Genomic DNA, 27381 nt, shown 5'->3' on the forward strand with positions numbered 1-27381 from the left:
TTGCTGCCAAAGGTGCTTCAACAAAATATTGAGTAAAGGGTCTGAATACTTATGTAAATGTGAACATTTCTGCAAACCTGTTTTTGCTTTGTTCTTATGGGGTAATCTGTGTAGATAGATGAGCTTTAAAAAACAATTTTAGAATAAGGCTGTAATAACAAAATGAGGAAAAAGTCAAGGGGTTTGAATACTTTCCAAATGCGCTGTGAATTCTAATGACTATATGTATAATGTTCAAGTCTTCTACATTTTCTATCTAGTAGCAGACTTCTCTCTCTTCTCTTATTTCAGTAGTCTGTTGCAGAGGATCCCCAGAAGATTCTTTCTCTCCTCTAGTTCAGAGTTAGCAGGTAATGCAGGTGAAGGGTTAGATTTCACTTTTGCATAACTCTTCTGTATGGGATGGTATTGCATATTCTGTCGATGAGTAGGAAAGGGTCGAGGTGGCTCCTTTGGATGAGGGGGAAGGGCCGATGTGGGGGAAGGATCGAAGTGGTTCCTCTGGATGAGGGGGAAGGATCGACGTGGTTTCTCTGGATGAGGGGGAAGGATCGACGTGGTTTCTCTGGATGAGGGGGAAGGGTCGACGTAGTTTCTCTGGATGAGGGGGAAGGGTCGACGTGGTTTCTCTGGATGAGGTGGAAGGGTCGACGTGGTTCCTCTGGAATGATGGCGGAAGGGTCGATGTGGCTCTTCTGTATGAGGGCGGAATGGTCAAAGGGGTTTCTCTGGATGAGGGGGAAGGATCGACGTGGTTCCTCTGGATGAGGGGGAAGGGCCAATGTGGGGGAAGGATCGAAGTGGTTTCTCTGGATGAGGGGGAAGGGTCGACGTGGTTTCTCTGGATGAAGGGGAAGGATCGACGTGGTTCCTCTGGAATGATGGTGGAAGGGTCGACGTGGCTCTTCTGGATGAGGGGGGAAGGGTCAAAGGGGTTTCTCTGGATGAGGGGGAAGGATCGACGTGGTTCCTCTGGATGAGGGGGAAGGGTCGACGTGGTTTCTCTGGATGAGGTGGAAGGGTCGACGTGGTTCCTCTGGAATGATGGCGGAAGGGTCGACGTGGCTCTTCTGTATGAGGGCGGAAGGGTCGATGTGGCCCCTCTGGATGAGGGGGGGGGGGGGGGGGGGTTCGACATGGCTCCTCTGGATGAGGTGGAAGGTTTGACATGGCTCCTCTGTAAGAGGGCGGAAGGGTCGATGTGGCCCCTCTGGATGAGGTGGAAGGTTGGACGTGGCTCCTCATGAACTACCACAGTTCCACTGTCATAAATGTTCATGGTTAATTTGGGAATATCAAGTTCTGTGTCCTTATTTATAATAATTTGAGATCCATTATTGATATCCTTTTCTCACACATTAGGATAGGATCTCCACTGCACTGTCATCCATATGGCTGATCCACCAGTGTGGAATTTCATATTTGTGTTAGTCCTTTTGTTCTTTGTCTTGGTAAAATCAGCATAAAGGGACTCAAAGTTGTTTGTAATTCTTGGCATCTGTACTTTGTAATTATTCAGGGTAAACAATCTCCATGGCAACTCATTGGATAATGTTTCTCTTGAACAGTGCTGGGATGATGTTTTTTTAAATAAGGCCTTTTGTTTGTTTTTGAAATATTTCAATTGTAGCTTATACAATTATTGAAATAATAAAATATTATGAAATATAATAATAATACTGACTTATAATAAGACACAATTATGCTCGGTTAAGTATCATTATAGGAGTAGGCCTACCTCCCCTTCAAGTGTCAAGTTTCCTCACAAGTTTTCCTTACACATATGGTTACTGATTGTAATTGTATTATCCTCCAGAGATGAATTACTCTTGTAAATTCTTTGAGCACTTGATTGTCAATACTTTAGTCCTTTCCTGTAGTCCTTCAGTCCATATAGTTGTTCTCAGAAGATTTCAGTGATTTGCTAGCTTTTCCTGAAGTTGATAAATCCTGTAATTGGTCCTGTTGCTGGAAAAAGGTATCTTCCTTTTACAAAAAAATATACATTTGTAGTTTATGATAAGTAGATAAATAAAGATACAATTAGGGTGGGTTGCACCAATGTGGATTAACTCTGAACCTGGGTTAAATCAAGGTTTATCTATTAATCTTGTTGTACCAAAATTTAAACCTAGTTTTAAATAAGTCCTAGTTAAATCTAATCCTTCTTCTAAACTAAGTTTAATTTTGACTTTTGACCAAGATCGAATGTAATGTTGTTGCTCAGTTGTTTGAAAAACAAATTTAAATGTAGTTTTGGGATTAAATCTAAACTGCTGCAGGAGGAGGATTAAGTTAATTAAATATCAGTGTATGCACTTTATTTTAGATGGTGATCAAACAGTTTAGCTCCTGTGGCTTATCATGTTTGTTAAACTCAACTAGCTAGCTAACTCATTTGGCAAAAAAGTGCAATTAATTTCATCCTTAGCCCAGGGGTGATTTTAGGATTTGAAGACATTAGGGGTTTAGCCCAAAAGCAGGGGCATCCTCCCCCATCCAAAGAAAGTCATTTCAACAGCTAAATGCATGAATTTGGTATACTTTGAGATGAACAATGACAGATTAGATATTTTTCAGGTAACTTGTACCTTCCCACCTGCCACAGCAGAAACTACCAGTACTAAGTTACAGTAGCTACTGTGGGTTTCTCTACTCTGGAACACTCTCTACTCTCTACTCTGGAACACATACATCTACGGTGTATTGCTAAAAACCTCCATACCACTCAACAACTTCAAACATAAACTCTGACCTGTCCAATGAGCCAAACTGATTAAAGAATCCCACAGTACCCAAAACACCCGCTCTCTCGCACATGCACACACACACTCTGTTGTCCGTTGCTGTCTCTTAGTCTTCTATGTTACTGTCTCTTTTGTTTACCATCCTTTCTCATCCTGTCCTGGCTGTGTATATAGTGTAAAAGTAAACAATTGTTTTAATAGATATTTCACATGATTTTCACATCTGCAAGTTCTTTGTAAACCATGTTTGACTTTTTCACTGTCTGTATTTCGCTTGTTATAATTTGTGCAAATAAGTCAAACAAATTAGAATCTATAGAGCAGCTTGAAATGATACAGTCTACTGTGTGCTCAACCCACTTCTGTTCTCCCTCCCTCCCTTCTGTCACTTTCTCTGTGTCTTGCCTGTTGCTGTCTGTGTCTTGTCTGTTGCTGTCTTATGTTCTTGTTTGTTACGGTCTCCTTTGTTTATAATCTTCTGTTATGGAATGTTCAGTTTTTCTTCTCTCTCTCCATCATATCCTATTCCTCTGTTGCAGTCTCCGTGTCTTGTCTGGTGTGTCTCTCTCCATCATATCCTACTCTTCTGTTGCTGTCTCTGTGTCTTGTCTGGTGTGTCTCTCTCCATCATATCCTACTCTTCTGTTGCTATGTCTGTGTCTTGTCTAGTGTGTCTTTAGTTTTGCAATCCAAAACAGTCAATGGGATACTGGGGTAGGTTAACTTGTTTTTGGCCGGTGTCTGGGTCACCTAAATCATCCTCTTGCCTACCAGTTGCCCCTGGCTGCTGCTGTTCTAAGTGCTCCACTGGCTGTTCTCATCTATCCCTGTCCTTGGCTCATCTGCAAGGTAGGACACCATGTCATTTGTTAGTTTTAAAGGGCGACTGCACTTCCTGTTTTGTCTTCGTTTTAGATTTAGTACATTAAGAGACGCTAGCTGTCATGACTGAATTCAAACGTGATTTGGTTTCGGGGTGTGGTTTGATGGGAGTGTCTTGTGTGTTTGCAGGTGGGATGAGTTAGCCAAATGATTACGCCAATTATTTTCGGCTGGTGTGCGACCTGACTCTGATAGCCTATCTTCTGGGCTAGTTAGGGACTCAATAAATTACATGGGACAATATTTTCGTGTTGCACATCTTTTAGTTGTCTTATTAAATGCTTTCAAAATTTAAATAGTTGGTTTGAGGTTTTCAAGTCATTGAAATTTGGAGCTATTGGAACATTTTCCCATGTACATTGTGTAATTTACCGATGGTACCTAACTAGCCCCATAGGGATATCCAAAGTGAACCCAAATTTACCACATGCATTACGGTCGTTTCACATTCTGCTGCACTCCGAAGTTATATTTACTTGTATGCTGTCAGTTGTGTTTATGTCGGCAGAATTTAAACAAACCCAACCTTAATTTACTTTGTGATGCAGTCACTTGCACAAGTCTAGCAGAACTCAGTGTTACATTTAAAAAAATATATTTGAGATTCTTTAAAGTAGCCACCCTTTGCCTTGATGACAGCTTTGCACAGTCTTAGCATTCTCTCAACCAGCTTCACTTTTCCAACAGTCTTGAAGGTGTTCCACATATGGTTGGCTGCTTTTCATTCACTCTGCGGTCCTACTCATCCCAAATCATCTCAATTGGGTTGAGTTCGGGTGATTGTGGAGACCAGGTCATCTGATGCAGCAATCCATCACTCTCCTTCTTGGTCAAATAGCCTTTCATAGCCTGGAGGTGTGTTGGGTCAAATGACTAACTATTTTTTAATTATTTTATTTATTTATTTATTTTCTCTCCAATTCCGTGGTATCCAATTGGTAGTAGTTACAGTCTTGTCTCATCGCTGCAACTCCGGTACGGACTCGGGAGAGGTGAAGGTCGAGAGCCATGCATCCTCCGAAACACAACCCAACCAAGCCACACTGCTTCTTGACACAATGCACATCCAACCCAGAAGCCAGCTGCACCAATGTGTCGGAGGAAACCCCATACACTTGGCAACCTGGTCAGCGTGCACTGCGCCCGGCCTGCCACAGGAGTCGCTAGTGTGCGATGAGACAAGGATATCTCTGCCGGCCAAACCCTCCCTAACCCGGACGACGCTGGGCCAATTGTGCGTCGCTCCATGGACCTCCCGGTCGTGGCCAGCTGCGACAGAGCCTGGGATCGAACCCAGAATCTCTGGTGACACAGGCCTTAGACCACTGCGCCACCCGGGAGGCTCATGATGATAGACCAACTAAGCGCAAACCAGATGGGATGGCATATCGCTGCAGAATGCTGTGGTAGCCATGCTGGTGAAGTGTGCCTTGAATTCGAAATAAATCACTGACAGTGTCACCAGCAAAGCACCCACACACCATCACACCTCCTCCTCCATCCTTCACGGTGGGAAGCACACATGCAGAGTTCATCCGTTCACCTACTCTGCGTCTCACAAAAACATGATGGTCTCAAATTTTGACATATTTCCACCGGTCTAATGTCCATTACTCGTGTGTCTTGGCCCAAGCAAGTCTCTTCTTATTATTGGTGTCCTTTAGTAGTGGTTTCTCTGCAGCAATTCGACCATGAAGGTCGGATTCACAGTTTCCTCTGAACAGTTGATGTTTAGATGTGTCTGTTACTTGTAAAGCATTTATTTGGGCTGCAATCTGAGGTGCAGTTAACTCTAATGAACTTATCCTCTGCAGCAGATGTAACTCTGGGTCTTCCTTTCCTGTGGCGGTCCTCATGAGAGACAGTTTCATCATAGCGCTTGATGGTTTTTGCAACTGTACTTGAAGAAACTTTTGAAGAAAAGTTTAGAAATTTTCCAGATTGACTGAGGTTAAAGTAATGATGGACTGTAATTTCTCTTTGCTTATTTGAGCTGTTCTTTCAATAATATGGACTTGGTCTTTTTCCAAATAGGGCTATCTTCTGTATACCACCCCTACCTTGTCACAGCACAACTGATTGGCTAAGGAAAGAAATTTTACACATTCACTTTTAACAAGATGCACCTGTTAATCGAAATGCATTCCAGATTAATACCTCATGAAACTGGTTGAGAGAATGTTAAGAGTTTGCAAAGCTGTCATCAGCTGTCATCAGCAAAGGCTGGTTACTTTGAAGAATCTCAAATATAAAATATTATTTGATTTGTTTAACACCTTTTTGGTTGCTTCATGATTCCATATGTGTTATTTCATAGTTTTGATGTCTTCACTATTATTCTACTATGTAGAAAAGAGTAAAGATAAAGAAAAACCATAGACTGAGTAGGTGTGTCCAAACTTTTGACTGGTACTGTATGTTATATAGACATTATGGACTGTATATGGATAGAATATATAGTATATCTGAAGAATACGTGGATAGAATCGTATATCTCAGCAATAATTGAATAGGATGGACTTGACTAGAATACAGTATACACAGTGGGGTAAAGTATTTAGTCAGCCACCAATTGTGCAAGTTCTCCCACTTAAAAAGATGAGAGAGGCCTGTAATTTTCATCATGGGTACACTTCAACTATGACAGACACAATGAGGGAAGAAAATCCAGAAAATCTCATTGTAGGATTTTTTTATGAATTTATTTGCAAATTATGGTGGAAAATAAGTATTTGGTCAATAACAAAAGTTTATCTCAATACTTTGTTATATACCCTTTGTTGGCAATGACAGAGGTCAAACGTTTTCTGTATGTCTTCACAAGGTTTTCACACACTGGTATTTTGACCCATTCCTCCATGCAGATCTCCTCTAGAGCAGTGATGTTTTGGGGCTGTTGCTGGGTAACATGGACTTTCAACTCCCTCCAAAGATTTTCTATGGGGTTGAGATCTGGAGACTGGCTAGGCCACTCCAGGACCTTGAAATGCTTCTTAAGAAGCCACTCCTTTGTTGCCCGGGCGGTGTGTTTGGGATCATTGTCATGCTGAAAGACCCAGCCACGTTTCATCTTCAATGCCCTTGCTGATGGAAGGAGGTTTTCACTCAAAATCTCACGATACATGGCCCCATTCATTCTTTCCTTTACACAGATCAGTCGTCCTGGTCCCTTTGCAGAAAAACGGCCCCAAAGCATGATGTTTCCACCCACATGCTTCACAGTAGGTATGGTGTTCTTTGGATGTAACTCAGCATTCTTTGTCCTCCAAACACGACGAGTTGAGTTTTTACCAAAAAGTTATATTTTGGTTTCATCTGACCATATGACATTCTCCCAATCTTCTTCTGGATCATCCAAATGCTCTCCAGCAAACTTCAGACGGGCCTGGACATGTACTGGTTTAAGCAGGGGGACACGTCTGGCACTGCAGGATTTGAGTCCCTGGCGGCGTAGTGTGTTACTGATGGTAGGCTTTGTTACGTTGGCCCCAGCTCTCTGTAGGTCATTCACTAGGTCTCCCCGCGTGGTTCTGGGATTTTTGCTCACCGTTCTTGTGATCATTTTGACCCCACGGGGTGAGATCTTGCATGGAGTCCCAGATCGAGGGAGATTATCAGTGGTCTTGTATGTCTTCCATTTCCTAATAATTGCTCCCACAGTTGATTTCTTCAAACCAAGCTGCTTACCTATTGCAGATTCAGTCTTCCCAGCCTGGTGCAGGTCTACAATTTTGTTTCTGGTGTCCTTTGACAGCTCTTTGGTCTTGGCCATAGTGGAGTTTGGAGTGTGACTGTTTGAGGTTGTGGACAGGTGTCTTTTATACTGATAACAAGTTCAAACAGGTGCCATTAATACAGGTAACGAGTGGAGGACAGAGGAGCCTCTTAAAGAAGAAGTTACAGGTCTGTGAGAGCCTGAAATCTTGCTTGTTTGTAGGTGACCAAATACTTATTTTCCACCATAATTTGCAAATAAATTCATAAAAAATCCTACAATGTGATTTTCTGGATTTTTTTTTCTCTCATTTTGTCTGTCATAGTTGAAGTGTACCTATGATGAAAATTACAGGCCTCTCTCATCTTTTTAAGTGGGAGAACTTGCACAATTGGTGGCTGACTAAATACTTTTTTGCCCCACTGTACATATTAAATGGGTGAAACAGTATGTAAACCGTATGAAGTTGTGCCTCCTTCAACACTCTGTCTGTGTGGGTGGATCATTTCAGATTGTCATCGATGTGCACCCCGAGGAACTTGAAGATTTTCACCTTCTCCACTGCGGCCCCGTTGTTGTGGATGGGGGCGGGCTCGCTCTGTTGTCTCCTGAAGTCCACGATCAGCTTCTTCACTTTGTTGACTTTGAGGGAGAGGTTATTTTCCCAACACCACTCCGCCAGGGCCCTCACTTCCTCCCTGTAGGCTGTCTCGTTGTTGTTGGTAATCAGGACTAACACTGTTGTCTCATCTGCAAACTTGATGATTGAGTTGAAGGCGAGCCACACTGTCGTGGGTGAACAGGGAGTACAGGAATGGGCTGAGCACGCACCCTTGTGGGGCCCTGTGTTGAGGATCAGGAGGTGTTGTTGCCTACCTTCACCACCTGGGTGCAGCCCGTCAGCAAGTCCAGGAATCAGTTGCACAAGGTGGGATTCAGACCCAGCGCCCCAAGCTTAATGATGAGCTTGGAGTGTACAATGGTGTTGAAGGCTGACCTGGAGTCAATGAACAGCATTCTTACATAGGTTTTCCTCTTGTCCAGATGGGATAGGGCAGTGTGCAGTGCGATGGCAATTACATCATCGTGGATCTATTGGTGGTATGCAAATTGCAGTGGGAATAGGGTGTTGGGTAATATGATCCTTAACTAGCCTCTCAAAGCACTTCATGATAACAGTAGTGAGTGCTACCTAAACGATAGTCGTTTAGGTCAGTTACCTTTGTTTTTTGGGTACAGGAACAATGGTGGACATCTTGAAGCAAGTGAGGGCAACAGACTGCGAAAGGGAGAGATTGACTATATCCGTAACCACTCCAGCCAGCTGGTCTACGTTTGTTCTGAGGATACTGCTAGGGATGTAGTCTGGGCGGCAGCCTTGCGAGGGTTAACACACGTAAATGTCTTACTAAAGTCGGCCATGGAGAACGAGAGCTCACATTATGTTAGGAAACTTTGCAGTATTTAGTTTTTTTTATGTATTTCCTCTTACATTGTTACCCCAGAAAATCTTTAATGTTATTGCATACAGTCGGGAAGAACTATTGGATATCAGAGCGACGTCAACTTACCAGCACTACGACCAGGAAAACCACTTTCCCAAAGCGGATCCTTCGTTCTCACCACCCAGGGCATTTGAACTGATCCCAGAGGCCGACCCAAAACAACAATGCCGGAGAAGAGGAAGACGCAGTGGCCTTCTGGTCAGACTTCAGAGGTGTGCACACCACCCATCGCTTCCAAGTGTATTACTCGCTATTGTCCAGTTCCTAGATAATAAGGTCGATGAAATGTAAAGAAAAACGTAAGGGTTCGCATAATAGAGCAACACATCTCCAAAGAGAGTTTGCCTGTAGAATTGATATAAGACCTCAATGATTAATTTAAATAAATTCTACCAGCTAATTTGAGATTTTTAGATGACAACTTTTGAGGACACATCATTTAAGGGCCTGTCTGTTTTCAACAAAGCTGGCCATCTTTTCCCCACTCTTTCTGGCTTCCCTTCTACATTCATGTTTGTTTATTTGTCATATATATTGACACCCAATATTTGCTCTTTGCTATACTTCAGACTCTGACAGAGTGACTGGCATTTTGCTGAATGATGACATTGACATCTAACCCGTGCTGTAGTGGCGGGGGAGGGGTCATGGAATGTGATTGGTCCACTGAGTTGTGAAATCTTGACCAATCACAGGAGCTACCATATCACACCAGGGGTGTTTCCAGGGCCAACTACTGGGCTTCCACTAGATTCCACAGCCACAAAGTCAGATTCCACAGCCACAAAGTCCAAATTTAGATCTGGTCTAATCCAAGGCTTATTTAATCCATGTTTGTGCAACACACCATGAGAGTGTATTCTGTATATTTAGAAATTCTTAATTTGAACACAAATCAGGTTTCTATCAGGAGCTCATTCTCACATTATTATTAATAGATATATAAAACATCATAAAACTGTTTTAGCTTTATGCTGTTGCAGAGCCTATACATACAGTATAATTACACTTGGATGCCATAACAGAACATAAATGCCAAGCTCAGGGAACATAAAGCCATATGAAAGGTGAGAATGACTATCAACCAGCCTCTTGAGCTCCATGCCTGAGTGAAGTAGGTTTAATGATATAAAGAGCCAGTGGTTCAAAGCTGTCGTGCCTGTGGTGGTCGATGTGGTGTCATGTCACCACCATCAGTACCTCAACTGACACATTAGAGACAACTTAATGACAGCTTTCTCTCTCTCTCTCTCGTGTACACCCACGCCCACACTTACTGTGGAGAGGGCCTCACCATCTCGGCTCCCTGCTCAGGAGGGTGTCACCAGATGAGGGGACACTTCGGATGGGTCTAATGTCACTTAATGTTGTGGTATGAAGGCTTCTCTTAATTAGCTAGTGAGTCTGATTACTTTGACGGCAACAGAGAGGGCAATAAAGGAGGGCTCCTTCAAATACGTGTCACAGTGGTCTCCCGACCCCGTCTGTCTCAGCCTCCAGTATTTAAGCTGCGATAGTTTGTGTCGGTGGGCTAGGGTCAGTCTGTTATATCTGGAGTATTTCACCTGTGTTATCCGGTGTCCTGTGTGATTTAAGTATGCTTCCTATAATTCTCTCTCCTTCCCTCCCCTCCCGGAAGACCTGAGCCCTGGGACCATGCCTCAGGACTACCTGGCCTGATGACTCCTTGCTGTCCCCAAACCAGCTGGTTGTGCGGCTGCTCCAGTTTCAACTGTTCTGCCTGCGGCTATGGAACACTGACCTCTTCAACGGACGTGCTACTCTCTACCGCACCTGCTGTCTCTAATTCTGAATGCTCAGCTATGAAAAGCCAACTGACATTTCCTCATGAATTGCTGACCTGTTGCACCCTCTACAACCACTGTGATTATTATTACTATTTGACCCTGCTGGTCATCTATGAACGTTTGAGCATCTTGGCCATGTACTGTTATAATCTCAACCTGGCACAGCCAGAAGAGGATTGACCACCCCTCAGAGCCGTTCCTCTCTGTTTCTTCCTAGGTTCCTGCCTTTCCAGGGAGTTTATCCAAGCCACCGTGCTTCTACACCTGCATTGCTTGCTGTTTGGGGTTTTAGGCTGGTTTTCTGCATAGCACTTTGTGCCATCTGCTGATGTAAAAAGGGCTTTATGAATACATTTGATTGATTTGCTTTTCTCCTTTATTATAGGAGTTGGAGTGTGATGCAGGCGATCTAATGACCTCTCTGTGATCCCCAACACTGGCTGATGTATGGCGTCACACATCACTGGACAGGTTCCTCTGTTACCTGTTTTTTTTGTGAACCTGTAACTGTATCGGGTATTCTTAGGCTAGAGTTTTGCAGGAGCTAGACTGGGGAGGAGTACTATCAAATCTAAATAAATGATTGTTGGCTTGTGTCTAGTATTCTCCCCCTCTTGCACATTACTTTTCTAAACAAAGCAATTTCAAATGTTGTCCTCTGATATTGACTGAACCTTTAGGACAGTGAGAGATTACACTTATTAGTGGAATTAATCAATATTCCCCCAGTGATTATAATTGCAGGGGGAGGGAATTACGGCTTTGATTGAGTGTGATTATTTTCCAGACTCTAACTGCCAATGGCTGGTTTAAGCACCTTTACTCAGGGATGATCAAAGCCAGCCGCTGTGATAGTAGGCCATGCCAGTCAACACCAGTCAACACAAATCTCATCAGGCAAAAGTAATCGTGACAGAAGCGATGAGACAGTGGATGCATACTAAGAACATTCTGGTTGATTGACACATGACAGAGCAGAAAGGCTTATTCGATAAGCATAATGTATATTATAGTGCTGTAATTCATTTGACATTGGTATCACTTTGTTGTTTTATGTATCCATCCACTATACTTTATATTTTTGGGGGAAGTTTTTTTTGTATGACACCGGAAGCTGTAGAGACTATGCACCTCAGAATGTGAAGTAAAGCAGCTCACTGACTTGCATAGCATTACCCTTGCTTAAGTGTTATCCAGGATCTACAGTTCGTTCCAGCTTCAGATGTTATCAGTAGTCATAACGGCCTACAGAGAAGTCGTGACAATCCCAGAAATGTTTTTTTCTTTATTCTCAGACCAGGCTGAAATGTAATTCTGGTCTTTGCAGTTAAAGTGCGCCACTCAAAACCAACACATTTTTTCACACACACTATGATTTCTTCAGCATTAAAAGGCAATATAACTTTTTGGCCTTTTCATTATTTACACTAGTTAATTATGAAATCTTCATCTATCTTTATTCTCAAAAGCCCAACAGATGGGCTGGTTGATCTGAATTTAATACATCAGGCACAGTTCCTCTGTGTTATCCTGGCTGAAGCCCACCTTCATATTTCATCAATGAGAGTTGCAAGAAGATCATTGGTCATGAGTTACTGTTTAACAAAAATCACATTTGCATGGCTCACAATAAAGCATGTATCTAGGCAAAGACAACAATATTAAGATTAAAGGCTATTTTCTAAGCAGATTGTTTTTGAAGACAGAAAATAACAACCACAGATGAATGAGTAAACCTTATTCCTTCAGTAATCCATATGTAGTCCGCAAAAGATTGTCTGTATACAATCCATACAATTATTCAAGCTATTTTGGATGGGGACAGGCTGCTTGGGGGATACAACTCAAGGGATCCACAGGAACAAATTGACATCAACTTACATTTCAGGTTTGGGTGTGCATTTAGTAATTCAAACATACAGGGCAATCATTTAGATGATCAGAACAATGGTTCAAAAGCTGCCTGCCACCTATGAACATAAGATATGTTTTTGCCTCTTGTTGTCATAGGGTTCTCAGTTATGGTTTCCCGAATTCACATGCAGTGAAGCATGAAGCGAGATTTTTTTAAAAACATTATTATTTCACTTGCTCTGGACAAGGAATTCCGAAAGTGAATCTCTCCCAAAGTGAAATCATTCCGGAGACATGACAGTAAGCTTGTTCCTTTAGATCATGTCTAGTTCAGGTTGAGAAACAATTGGGTCAGTCTATCTCTGTCTTTCTCTCTCTCTCTCCCGACTCTCTATTGTTGTGGCTCATGTGTGAGAGGAGGGAGCGAGGCTCTGATGAGAGTTGTTGGTTTACCCACCATTGGCTTTGTTAATGAAAAATGCTCCATGCCAGGGAAATGATCAAATATGTAATCTAATTAATGGGAAGGTCTGCTGTAGGTCCACTGTACTGTAGTTCTTTTCTTCATTCTGTCCATACGGCAATTTTTTCCAAATCAACAGTTGAGAGAGAGAGTGTGGGGTGACTCTCTCAGTAGTCTCTACAAACACCCTCCCTCTAGCACGTTAATTAGCCTGTCCCTCTTCTTCTCGAACAAAGAGAGAAGATGCTCCCCTGCAGGGAATGGGAATATGGGACACATCTTTGTTTGCGTAGGATTAAGCATCAGAATTAAAATTAAATTCCAACATGTTTTTATAACACTGAATAAGGTGAAAAGTGATTTCCATAAAATGCTAATTTCATTCCTTCTCTTTGTCCCAAATCCTAAAATGTGAATGTACCAGTGTTTTACTGCACTGTGGTACAGGGAGCCGTTAGTCATGCTCCACAAATTGGGAATAATACACTGTGGTGAGCAAGGGCACTGATTGAAGGATAAGGACAGCCCAACGTGTGAATAAGCCCTCTGTCACTTCTGCTAAAAAGTAAAACAAGTCCAACAAAGTCAACTAAAGAAGAGTCAGAACTTGTCACCCTTAACTTTTTGTTTGTGCCAGTGTTTTTTCCTGTGCACGGTAAAGGTTGTCTTGACTTGATGTGATGTCCGTGTAAAATTGCGACATTGTGGACAGGGTGCAACAGATGGAGGTGGGTAGTTGGACCTTTCTCTTCACAACTAGAACAGGGATGATCAACTACAGTGCCTTCAGAAAGTATTCATACCCCTTGAATTATTCCACATTTTGTTGTGTTACAGCCTGAATTCAAAACGGATTTTTACTATTTTCTACATTCTAGAATAATAGTGAAGACATCAAAACTATGAAGCAACACATATGGAATCATGAAGTAACCAAAAAAGTATTAAACAAATCAAAATATATTTTATATAGGAGATTCTTCAAAGTAGCCACCCTTTGCCTTGATGACAGCTTTGCACACTCTTGGCATTCTCTCAACCAGCTTCACCCGGAACGCTTTTCCAACTGTCTTGAAGGAGTTCCCACATATGCTGAGCACTTGTTGGCTGCTTTTCATTCACTCTGTTGTCCAACTTATCCCAAACCATCTATATTGGGTTGAGGTCGGGTGACTGTGGAGGCCAGGTCATCTGATACAGTACTCCATCACTCTCCTTGGTCAAATGTCCCTTACACAGCCTGGAGGTGTGTTGGGTCATTGTCCTGTTGAAAAACAAACAATAGACCCACTATGCGCAAACCAGATGTGATGGTGTATCGCTGCAGAATGCTGTGGTAGCCATGCTGGTTAATTGTGCCTTGAATTCTAAGTAAATCACTGACAGTGTCACCAGCAAAGCACCCCAAACCATCACATCTCCTCCATGCTTCACGATGGGAACTACACATGCGGAGATCTTCCGTTCACCCACTCTGTGTCTCAAATTTGGACTCATCAGACCAAAGGACAGATTTCCATCGATCTAACATCCATTGCTTGAAGAAACTTTCATAGTTCTTGAAATCTTAGGGATTGACTGACCTTCATGTCTTAAAGTAATGAAGTCTTAAAGTCTTTGCTTATTTGAGCTGTTTGTACCATAATATGGACTTTATGGTGTTTTAACATATATCTTCTGTGTACCACCCCTACCTTGTCACAACACAACTGATTGGCTCAAATGCATTAAGAAGGAAATAAATTCCACAAATGAACTTTTAACAAGGCACACTTGTTAATTGAAATGCATTCCAGGTGACTACCTCATGAAGCTGGTTGAGAGAATGCCAAAAGATGTCATCAAGGCAAAGGGTGGCTACTTTGAAGATTATCAAGTCTAAAATATACTGTATTTTGATTTGTTTAACACTTTTTTTGGTCCTGACATGATGTGTGTTATTTCATATTTTTGATGTCTTCACTATTATTCTTCAATGTGGAAAATAGTAAAATAAAGAAAAACCTGAGTAGGTCTGTCCAAACTTTTGACTGGTACTGTGCACACAATACACCATAATGACAAAGTGAAAACATGTTTTCAAATGTTTGCACACCCCTGAGTCAATACTTTGTAGAAGCACATTGGGCAGGGATTACAGTCTTTTTGAGTACATTTCTAAGAGCTTTCCACACCTGGATTGTGCAACATATGCCCATTATTCTTTTCAAAATGATTCTAGCTGTGTAAAATTGGTTGTAGCTCATTGCTAGACAACCAATTTAAGGTTTTGCCATAGATTTTCCAGTAGATTTCAATTAAATATATAACTCTGGCACTGAGGAAAATTCACTGTCTTCTTGGTAAGCAACTCCAGTGTATATTATAGTTATCTCCCAGTTTCGGATAGAAAGCAGACTGAACCAGGTTCTCCTCCTGGATTTTGCCTGTGTTTTGCCTCATTCCATTTATTTTTTATCCTGAAATACTCCCCAATCGTTAACGATTATAAGCACAACATAATATGATGCAGCCACCACTATGCTTCAAAATATGGAGAATGGTACTCAGTAATGTGTTGTATTGGACTTGCCCCAAACATAACACTTTGTATTCTGGATAAAAAGACTAGAAAGTACAGGGAGTGAATATTTAATAAATAACAGACATGAAACAGAACACGGACATCATCTGGACAAGGGAAACACATAATAACAAATTGACCACAAGAAGCCCAAACCGATATAATATTTGACTAAAACATGATCATGTATACGATATGATGTGTCACTCTATTATGAGTGGGAATAAAAATCACTTGGAGATTAGTTTAGTAACCTTGCTGTAGAATATTCAAGGATTGACTGCTGCTTCATTTAAATATTATTTTAATTCCAGATGTCAAATACTGTATAATCACCTCTAATTATCTAGCCAGTGTTTTTTTTTTTTTTCTTGTTTCACAATTGGAGTTTGTGTAATGTCTGACGTAATCTTCAGAATAACGTACTTCTAAAGTTACAGTAGCCTAAATGTGGGGTGTGTGACTGTGCCACCTTTAAAGATGCATGGCTGATGCTGCAGTGTTGGTGGGGAACAGGTGGTGGCAGACCCTCTGTTCTATGTATGGATGGGAGAGGGGAATGTAAGAACAGTAGAACAAATGAGCTGCTTACCTCATCGCCCTCAGTGGAGCTGTCCTCTCCTCTACCGCAAAGCCCAAGTTGTTTCAAAGTTCAAATGAAACCATAAAGCACATTTTCCTTTTTAGTTTACCGCTACTTTGTATGGTGCATTATAGGCTAAGATTTTCCCCCAAATTTGTTTTGTACCAAGCTAGAGGGTAACAGCTCTATCTCCAATAGATTTATGAGCAACTCATGTCATGTCTATGGATATCATGCCAATCATTTAAATAATGCTTCTCTGTAAATTATCAGAGGATCTCTGCTAACATATTTCCTCCCAGTTGAATAACGAGCAAATTTGTAATCATATGTTGGCAATCTTATCCAAAAGGTGAAATTGGGGCAATTAGTTTGAGCATCACCCTCAGTTATTCCTAATGATGAGTTTTAACTGTTCTTTGCCTCTAACTGTGCTGTGAGTAAAATATCCAAGTCCCTATGAATGTACTCATAGTGTAATACAACACTAACTAGTCCTAACACTGAAACTGAGTGAATCATTGGGAAAAGGAGAACCAGCTTCTTCAACAGGGCAGAACACAATTATATACTCACTGCTCTACCAATGATACAAATATTAGGGTACTTATGCCTGGGGAGGGGGGGGGGGGGCATTTTTCGAGGACATGTTTTTTTCACTGTCTTGCTAGCTTTCTGGAAGCTGCTACAAAGAAAAGCTCAAACTTATATAAACATGATTTGGAATGAGATATTGTTAACTTGGTGTTCAGCTAAAAGATCCAGATTCCAACTAAATGAAATGTGGTCTCATGACAACATTGTTGACTCTTTGCTTGTCAGTTCACTGTGGCTTGTGAAAGTGAGGTGATGGGACATGGTCCATTGTCTATGTGGCAACCATACAGCAGAAATCTAGAGAGACAGTGATCCTTGTCTCTGGTGTATCCTGTAGACTAGACCACACAGAGGATTGAGGTGTGGAACTGGGGCAGGCTACTGTGACAGCATCACTCTAGAACCGGACCCGAGATCAAGGGGTCTGTCGCAGGTCGACTGTGGAGAAATCCCTGCCATTGACAGTTGAGTGGAGTGGGATATGTGGTGGCGTGATATGTGCACAGAATCTAGCCGGCGGATCAGTCTTGGATGGCTGGTTGTGGCACCTGTCAGTTCATCCTGCCCTACCTCTCCAACTGCCCCTTCATTACTTGAAACAGCATGTCTGGACAAGTTAGGACGGCCGTCACTCCAGCATCACAACTCGCTCACAATGAACTCAAACTTTCTTCCTGGAGGACAAACATCCATTGGATGGCCCCGTTGTCAGAAATGATCCATTGTTTTTACATATCTCCTCCATAGTAGTAGTGTGTGCAAGGGTGTAAGTGGTTGCATGGGTGCGTTTGTCTGAGTTGTGTAAGTGAAACAATGTAGCCTAGGTATTTCATATCATTATGTCAAATGTGTTCATCCGTGATTTTACTGTAACTACCAGCACAATGTCATAGGACATGCTTGGCATTAATCATTCCTATTCCAGAGCACCGCCGGCGGCAAATGTACAGGAAGTGAAAAAAAAAATAATTACCTGTAAATAACATGAGAGAGCGGTGTTATTTAAATTACAGTACAGTACAGAGGTTTCTACAATTCAACCTGTAGTATAATGGCTGTAAAAGCAGTTAGCACTAGTTCGCTGGACTGTCAGTGATGGATGCCCTGCAGATGTTCCCAGGTACATCTCATTATGCTGTGTACATCGAATAGGTTCACATCTAAAGGTCAGAGAGGACACCACCACCGAAAGAGTTATATTAACATGGAATCCAGTGTTCAGCAGCAAAGCGAGCTCTGGCGGAATTTTAAAAAGGCTCCTTGTCTGCATCCCAAATGGCACTCTATTCCTTATTTAGTGCACTACTATTGTCAAAAGTAGTACACTATATAGGGAATAGGGTGCAAGACAGGTCTATGATTGCATATTAAAGACTTTTGGAACCTGTAGCTGTGCATCGGTAAAATCTCTTGGAAAGCCAGAAAAAAAGCCATATTACAACCTACGTGTTGTGATAATTGCATTGTTTGCTCTATAACCTGTTAGTTCATATGCCTTGTGACCATGATATATAGGCCTAAAGGCCGAGACAATAAGAAGACAAAGTGGCAGAATAATTTCAACCAGACATTTGTTTTATCACAAAAGTGCAACCTCTGTCCATTGAAGTCCATGAAGCATATTGCATGTAAAAAAAAAACAGTTACATGACCTACAGCATGGTAAAGCAAGTTAATGTTTCCAACATTTTCGGACCTCTAAACAAATATTGATTTAGAAACATGGAGAGTTACTGCAAGTCGCGAAGAAAACAGGAGCTGCCTCCACTATTCCAGCACCATTTCAACTTCAACATAATCAAATCACCTATGCTTGGGCCTCCCGGGTGGCGTAGTGGTTAAGGGCGAGCTGTGCCACCAGAGACTCTGGGTTCGCGCCCAGGCTCTGTCGCAACCGGCCGTGACTGGGAGGTCTGTGGGGCGACGCACAAATGGCCCAGCGTTGTCCGGGTTAGGGAGGGTTTGGCCGGTAGGGATATCCTTGTCTCATCACGCGCCAGCGCACGCTAACCAAGGTTCGCCAGGTGCACAGTGTTTCCTCCGACACATTGATGCGCCTGGCTTCCAGGTTGGATGCGCGCTGTGTTAAGAAGCAGTGCGGCTTGGTTGGGTTGTGTATCGGAGGACGCGCGACTTTCGACCTTCGCTACAACTCCCATACGGGCTCGGGAGAGACGATGAGACAAGATAGTAGCTACCAACAATTGGATACCACGAAATTGGGGAGAAAAAGGGGGTACAAATTCAACGAATAAAAAAACAAAAGAATCACCTATGCTTAGTCTACAGTAACAACAAAAAGGTACCAAAAACAATTTAGTCCAATCAATGTAAGCTAAATACGATTTGGCTGTCCATGTTTCTTATTTGTGTGTGTGTGTGTGTGTGTGTTTGTTTGTGCATGTTCGTGCAAGTAGAGAAAACATGTTGACACCCTACTTTTAGTGAAAGGCCAATGCCATTGTCTCTTTCGCGTTGACAAAATGGTCTATCACTCTGTCATACAGTACACACTTTTATTTTTTGTAGTCTTAGCCTGTCTAGCTGAACCCCTCATCAACAGCCAATGAAATTGCAGGGCGCCAAATACAGATCAACAGAAATCTCATAAATCAAATTTCTCAAACATACAAGTATTAGGAACCATTTTCAAGATACAATTCTCGTTAATCCAGCCACAGTGTCTGATTTAAAAAATTCTTTACAGTGAAAGCTCCACAAACAATTATCTTAGGTCACCACCAACTCACAGAAAAACCCAGCCATTTTTTCAGCCTAAGAGAGGAGTCACAAAAAGCACAAATGGAGAAAATGAATCACTAACTTTTGATGATCTTCATCAGATGACACTCATAGGACTTCTTGTTACACAATACATGTACTGTATGGTTTGTTCGGTAAAGTTCATATTTATCTCCAAAAATCATATTTTACATTGGCGTGTTATGTTCAGTATTTCATGAGATGATATTGCATGAATTCACATGAATTCACAAAATACTCATTATAAACGTTGATGAAAATACAATTTTTAGACATAGAAATATAGATACACTTCTCCTTAATGCAACCGCTGGGTCAGATTTTTTTTTTACTTTACGGAAAAAGCACAATCTGAGAACGGCGCTCAGAGCCCAAACCAGCTAGAGAAATATCCCCCATGTTGGGTAGTCAACATTATTCATAAACAGCATTAGAAATATTCACTTACCTTTGACGATCTTCATCAGAATGCACTCCCAGGAATCGCAGTTCCACAATAAATGCTTGTTTTGTTCGATAATGTCCATCATTTATGTCCAATAGCTTCTTTTGTTTGGGCGTTTGGTAAACAAATCAAAATGCGCGATCTGGTCCATTCGGACGAAACTTTCAAAAAGTTATATTACAGGTCGAAGAAACTTGTCAAACTAAGTATAGAATCAATCTTTAGGATGTTTTTATCATAAAAGTTCAATAATGTTCCAACCGGAGAATTCTTGTCAGTGGCACTGTCTTGTCCTCAAAGCGAGCAAAAAATTATTTAGTCTGTCTGGGAGCAAGACATCCTGGTCCGCGACGGGGCTGTTTTCTTTTTGTAATCCGTGATTGACTGTAGACCCTGCTACATACCTCTTGTGTCTGAGCCGTTGAATTGCAACTACTTTGTCTCTATACTGATGCTTAGCTTGTTTGATTGCCTTTCGGAGGGAATAGCTACACTGTTTGTATTCGGTCATGTTTCTGGTCACCTTGCCCTGCTTAAAAGCAGTGGTTCGCTTTTAGTTTTGCGTGAATGCATCAATCCACGGTTTCTGGTTTGGGAATGTTTTAATCGTTGCTGTGGGTATAACATCAGCGATGCACTTTCTAATGAACTCGCTCACCGAATCAGCGTATTCATCAATGTTGTTGTTGGACGCAATGCCTGTTCGATCCACATGATCGAAGCAGTCTTGAAGTGTGGAATCAGATTGGTCAGACCAGCGTTGAACAGCCCTGAGCGAGGGAGCTTCTTGTTTTAGTTTCTGTCTGCAGGCTGTAGCTTTTCCGAAAGGAGTGCGGGGGAGGGCCTTATATGCGTCGCGGAAGTTAGAATAACAATGATCCAGGGTTTTACCAGCCCTGGTAGCACAATCGATATGCTGATAGAATTTAGGGAGTCTTGTTTTCAGATTAGCCTTGTTAAAATCCCCAGCTACAATGAATGCAGCCTCAGGATATGTGGTTTCCAGTTTACATAGAGTCAAATAAATTTCATTCAGGGCCATCGATGTGTCTGCTTGGGGAGGAATATATACGGCTGTGATTATAATCGAAGAGAATTCCCTTGGTAGATAATGCGGTCGACATTTGATTGTGAGGAATTCTAAGTCCGGTGAACAGAAGGACTTGAGTTCCTGCATGTTGTTATGATCACACGACGTCTCGGTAATCATAAGGCATACCCCTCCGCCCCTCTTCTTACCAGAAAGATGCTTTTTTCTGTCGGCGCGATGCGTGAAGAAATCAGCTGGCTGCACCGACTCCGTTAGCGTCTCTCGAGTGAGCCATGTTTCCGTGAAGAAAAGAACATTCTCTGGAATGCTACCCTTGCTGGGATTTCATCAACCTTGTTGTCAAGAGACTGGACATTGGCGAGTAGAATGCTAGGGAGTGGTGCGCGATGTGCCCGTCTCTGGAGCCTGACCAGAAGACCACTTTGTTTGCCCCTTTTACGGCGTCGTTGTTTAGGGTTCGCCGGCTGGGATTTGATCCATTGTCTTGGGTGGAAGGCAAAACACAGGATCCGCTTCGTATGTAATGAAACCTAAGATTACCTGGGGTACCAATGTAAGAAATAACACGTAAAAAACTAAATACTGCATAGTTTCCTAGGAACGCGAAATGAGGCGTCCATCTCTGTCAGCGCCGGAAGGCTTCAAAGTACTACTTAAGTAGTTTTTTGGGTGTCTGTACTTTATTTATATTTTTGACAACTTTTACTTTACTTACTACAAAATAATGTACTTTTTAATCCTTAAATGTTCCCTGACACACAATGCTTAGCAGGACAGGCAAATTGTCTAATTCAAGCACATCCCTGGTCATCCCTACTGCCTCTGATCGGAAGATTCACTAAACACAAATGCTTAGTTTGTAAATGATGTCTGTGTTGAACTGTGCCTCTGGCTATCCGTAAATAAAAAAATATATATAAGAAATGTGTATACTTTTACTTTTGATATTTAAGTACATTTCAAACCAAAGACTTATAGACTATCACAGAGAGGAAAGATAAATAATTGTATGTGTTTTTTCTTTCAATTTTTGAGGGAAACCTGGCTTCCCTTGGCATCCATGAATACACACCAATTATGTTGGAATGTCGATTTACAGGTAGTTCAAGTTATTGTGGTCTTGAGATACAGTATACCTACACACATTACATGAACAACTCTCCCAATCCTTCCACCTGCCTGTGAAATAAAATTAAACAAGTTAAAGTTACTGGATCCTCAAGTGTAGTCTGGAGAATATTGGGCATGATCCCAGGCTGCTCGTTATGGCGAACACCTGTCACCATCGTTACGCGCACCTGCACGTCATCAGACTCACCTGGACTCCATCAAATCCTTGATGACCTGCCCTATTTATGTCACTCCCTTTGGTTCCTTCCCCAGGCATTATTGTTTCTGTGTCATGTCTGTGCGTTGTTCATGTTTCTTGTTTTGTATTATGTTGTGTTTATTTATTAAAACACTCACTCCCTGAACTTGCTTCCCGACATTCAGCGCACATCGTTACAGAATAACGCCTCTCCTAAGAGAAGCTTTGGGGAGTGTTTTTTTTTTTGTGTCAGTGGGAATGATGTCAGATCTGGGAGCCACTACAGACTCTCATGCCTCAGCCAAATCCACAGGCTCCCCTGCCTCCACCAGCTCGTCAGACTTTCATGCCTCAGACAGAACGCCAGGCTCCCCTGTTTCCACTGGCTCGTCAGGCTCTCATGCCTCAGCCGGTCTGTCAGGTTCCAGCAGCCCAGCCAGCGACTGGTTCCCGCTCTTCAGGAGGGGTGACCGGTCCGCTCCTGATCTCCAGGATCGTCACTTTGGTTGTTGTCCTGCGGCTGGAGCCGAACGCACCGGGGAGGGGGTACCATCACGTGTGCTCCCTCTCCAGCCTCTAGGTTACCAGGCTGCACGTTATGGTGCACACCTGCCACCATCATTACGCGCACCTGCGCGTCATCAGACTCACCTGCACTAAATAACCTACTTGATGTCACTCCCTTTGGTCCCTTCCCCAGGCGTTAATGTTTCTGTTCCAGTGTCATGTCTGTGCTTTGTTCGTGTTTCTCATTTTGTATTATGTTGCGATTATTTGAAGACACTCACTTCCTGAACTTCCTTCCAACCACTTCCTTGGATTTTTCTTAGGCTTTCGCTTGCAATATCAGTTCTGTTATACTTACAGACAATATTTTGTTTTCTATCCTAAGCTGTCAATTATATGCATATTCTAGGATCTGGTCCTGAGAAATAGGCGGTTTACTTTGTAAACATTATTTTTCCAAAAGTAAAAATAGTGCCCCCTAGTTTCAAGAGGTTAAAGGGGCTACGGACAACTAGGGGGCAGCAATTATTAATCTCTGGAAAAGCTTGTAGCGAAACCACTGAAAACCTGGTTAAAGGTCCAATGCAGACATTCTTTTCTCAATTTTGCTTGGACAGTCTGGGAGTGTAACAAGTGGGAAACGGAAAACTAGCAATTCTTCACATAGAGGTTTGGAACTCTTTTTCTTATTGGTCTAATTAATTTACTGCCTGGTGATGTCATCAGGCAGGCCAAAACTCCATTCCACCAAAAGTATTTTCAAACAGCTCTACACTGAAATGGCATTATCATAATTTTCACAATATTATTCAAATCTCATAGTGTGGAAATATACATGAAATACAGGAAATCAAGTTTGACCACACTGGGCCTTTAAACATCTACTACTAAAAATGTAATGTTATTTGGTCAAATATTCACATCCTAATAATTTATCAGGATTGTTGTTCAGGTCTGTTGTTAAGGTCTCACCTGAGACAATAGAGACCATGTTTCTTTGTCAGTAGCACATCCATCTACCATTCAGATTTTCACTACAGGATATGATGCAGACACAGGAGGCGGATAGTTAGATTCTCAGAATATTTATTATAACAAAGGGGCACACAAAGGGCAGGTCGAGGGCAGGCGGGCTCAGGGTCAGGACAGGCAGAAAGGTCAAAACCGGGAAGACTAGAAAACAAAACATGAGAACAGGAGAAATGGGAAAAAGACTGTCGGTGTCGGCGGCGGAACTCAACAACAAGGGCTGGGTCCAGGATGTTCCTAGTGGGGACCCAGCACCTCTCCTCCGGGCCATAACTCTCCCAATCAACCAGGTACTGGAATCCCCTGCCCCGACGTCGAACACTCAGGAGGCGCCTCACTGTGTACACCGGATGGCCGTCGATGAGGAAATGGGAGACAAAGGTTTAATCCTAGACACATGGAAAGTGCAACAGAAGACAAACACCAGTGGAGCTAAGGACTTTAGAGATGTGGAAAAGGCCTGAAAAAGCCGGGGGAAAGCTTACGGGTCTCCACTTGGTGGGGCAGATCCCGAGTGGAGAGACATATCCTCTGGCCGAGACGATAGCAGGGAGCGGGTGTCCGGTGGCAGTCCGCCTGTTGCCAATATCTGGAGGTGGTCTTAAGAAGAGCGGACCGGATTCTCTTCCAGGTACGCCAACAGCGGAGGACGAACATCTGGGCCGAGGATATGCTGACTTCTTCCTCCGGGAAGAGCAGAGGCTGGTAACCCAAGGAACACTCGAAGGCTTGGAGACCAGTGGCTGAGCAGGGAAGGGTGTTGCGGGTGTACTCCACCCACATGAGTTGCTGGCTCCAGATGGTGGGGTTGGCAGAGACGAGGCAACGAAGTCTTCTCCAGGTCCTGATTGGCTCGTTCCGACTGGCCGTTAGATTGTGGATGAAACCCGGAGGACAGGCTGGCCAATGACCCAATGACGGTGCAGAACGCCTTCCAGAATCGGGATAAGAATTGAGGACCACAATCGGAGGAGACCATGTTGACCGGAAGTCCATGGATCTGGAAGACATGCTGTAACATGAGCTGGGCCCTCTCCTTGGCTGAGGGTAACTTGGGAGGGTAATTAAATGGGGGAATTTGGAAAACCTATCCACTACCGTAAGGATGGTGATGTTGCCATCGGATGGAGGGAGACCAGTGACAAAGTCCAGGGATATATGGGACCAGGGGCGGTAAGGAACTGGCCGTTAGATTTTGTAGGAGGCCAGCTGGAGCTTGCCGCGGAGTCTTATTCTGTGCACACGCAGTGCAGGTGGCGAGGAACGTGCAGGCGACAACAAACGGGCCTTTGGGGTCCGGCTGGGAATGCTGCGCCTTGCGGACCAGGCTCTCAATACCCCAGACAAGTGTAGCTGCTAGACAGGAGGTAGGAAGGATGGTCTCTGGGTCAGATGGTGTAGCTGCGGAGCAATGCTAGAGAGAGAGGGCATTAGGCTTCACATTGTTGGACCCAGGGTGGTAGAGGATTTAAACAAGTGAATAACAGAGCCCAACGAGCCTGCCTTGAGTTGAGGTGCTTGGTGGTACGGAGATATTCCCGATTTTTAGAATCGGTCCACACTAAGAATGGATGTTCCACCCCTTCTAGCCAGTGTCTCCACTTCTCCAGCGCCATCTTGACCACAAGAAGTTCCTGATTTCCCACGTCATAGTTCCTCTCAGTGGGATTAAGACGATGGGACACGAAAGCGCATGGATGCAGCTTTTGGTCCTGGCAGAACGCTGGGACAGAACAGCCCCCATTTCAAAACCTGAGGCGTCGATCTCCAAGATAGGGGCTGTGGTGAATCGAAGCTTGAGATCCGAAAACGGTCTGCGACCACGTGAATGTTACCTTGGGTGAGGTGGGTGCAGAGAGAGGTGCTATAGCGCCGGATGAAGCGGCGTTAGAAATTAGCAAAACCCAGGAAACGTTGAACCTGCACTCTGGATGTGGGTTGGGGCTATTCCCCCACCACTCTCACCTTGTTAGGATCCATCTGAATGTTCCCTGCAGTGATGATGTATCCCAGAAAAGAGATTCACATTTCTCAGCTTTAACAAATAACTGGTTCTTCAGGAGGCGCTGGAGGACTTGTCGGACGTGGAGAACATGCTCTTGAGCCGAACGGGAAAAGACAAGGATGTCATCAAGGTAGACAAACACGAACCGTTTCAACATGTCACTAAGCACGAATTGACCAGGGCCTGGAACACTTCGGGAGAGCTGGTCAGTCCGGATGGCATATCCAGGTACTCATTGTGCCCACATGCCGTGTTAACGGCTGTCTTCCATTCGTCTGCTTCCCGTATCTGAACCAGATGTTAGGAGAAACAGAAAAAACGCTGGTAATACCTGACATAACAAGACAAACTGGCAACAGACAAACAGAAAACACAGGTAATAATAAACAGGGGATAATGGCAAAAAATATGAGACACCTGGTGGGAGAAACACAAGACTGGTGAAACAGATCAGGGTGTGACACAGATAGCATTTAGCCATCCACCGCTGGGATTATTTTTATCTGGGTGACTTCATACACTCCCATGAATCCCACTGTGAATTCCTCAAAGGTGTTACATAATTACGGTTTAAGATGTAGCCTATTTTTCACAGGTTATAATATCACATCAGGCAAATGTGATAATGTGCTAAAAACAGGACCTCCACCAAGATCATTGTTCTACATAATGAAGAGACATTGGGGAGCTGTGATGTTGGATGTTACAGCTTGTTGTCTCCAGTTAGGATTATGTTGACAGAATGATCAAAATACCCTGAACGCATCCATCACAAACCCAGCCTAATTAAAATGCTTGGGAAATAGATTATGGCAAAGGGCACGGATGTAAGAAACAACCATTTATTTACTCGTTTGGGAGCAGCCTATAGCCAAATAAATGTTGATTTTGACATTCAGTTAATTGCACACAATGTTTGAATAAGGATTACTGTGTGAACACAGCACATTCTCTCGCATAGGTTAATTGATCAGACATGTGGGAGTGAATCATTGCCTCTGTCAGCTAGTCTCTAGTCTTTATACCCCTCCATCCACATTAGGCATTCACACCCTGTTTAACAACATCACAGCCCTCGCCAGCCAGCCAGGCATGTGAGTCAGGTATTGTGTTGTCCACATAACATTGATGTAAATCAAACAGCTATGACGGTGTTGGAATCTAGACAGGATAGTGCCACCTCCAAGGTTATGGTAAGGTTAGGATGAAAATAAGAACGAACGAGAGCATTCAGACAAGAATTGCAATGCTATGTTACTATATTTCAGTCAACTCAGCTGTCTTTCAACAATACCCAGTCCAACATGATAATTGCAGTGTTATGAGTGTGACTTGTTGAAAGATTGCAGGGTTTGTCATTTCCTCTATCTGTGTGGATTTACTTGTCTTGAAATTAGATAATCCACACAGAACATGACCCTTTAGCCAGCCGATCTCTTGACACGAGTACCCTTTGACCAATGAGAAATGGGGTCAATTCTCAAACAAGAAACCTCATGAGCAAAAGCCTAATGGATTTGACAGTACAAAGAGACTTAGCTCTTTTTCAAAGAAA

Source organism: Oncorhynchus kisutch, linkage group LG19, assembly GCF_002021735.2.
Source record: "Oncorhynchus kisutch isolate 150728-3 linkage group LG19, Okis_V2, whole genome shotgun sequence".
Lineage (NCBI taxonomy): Eukaryota > Metazoa > Chordata > Actinopteri > Salmoniformes > Salmonidae > Oncorhynchus > Oncorhynchus kisutch.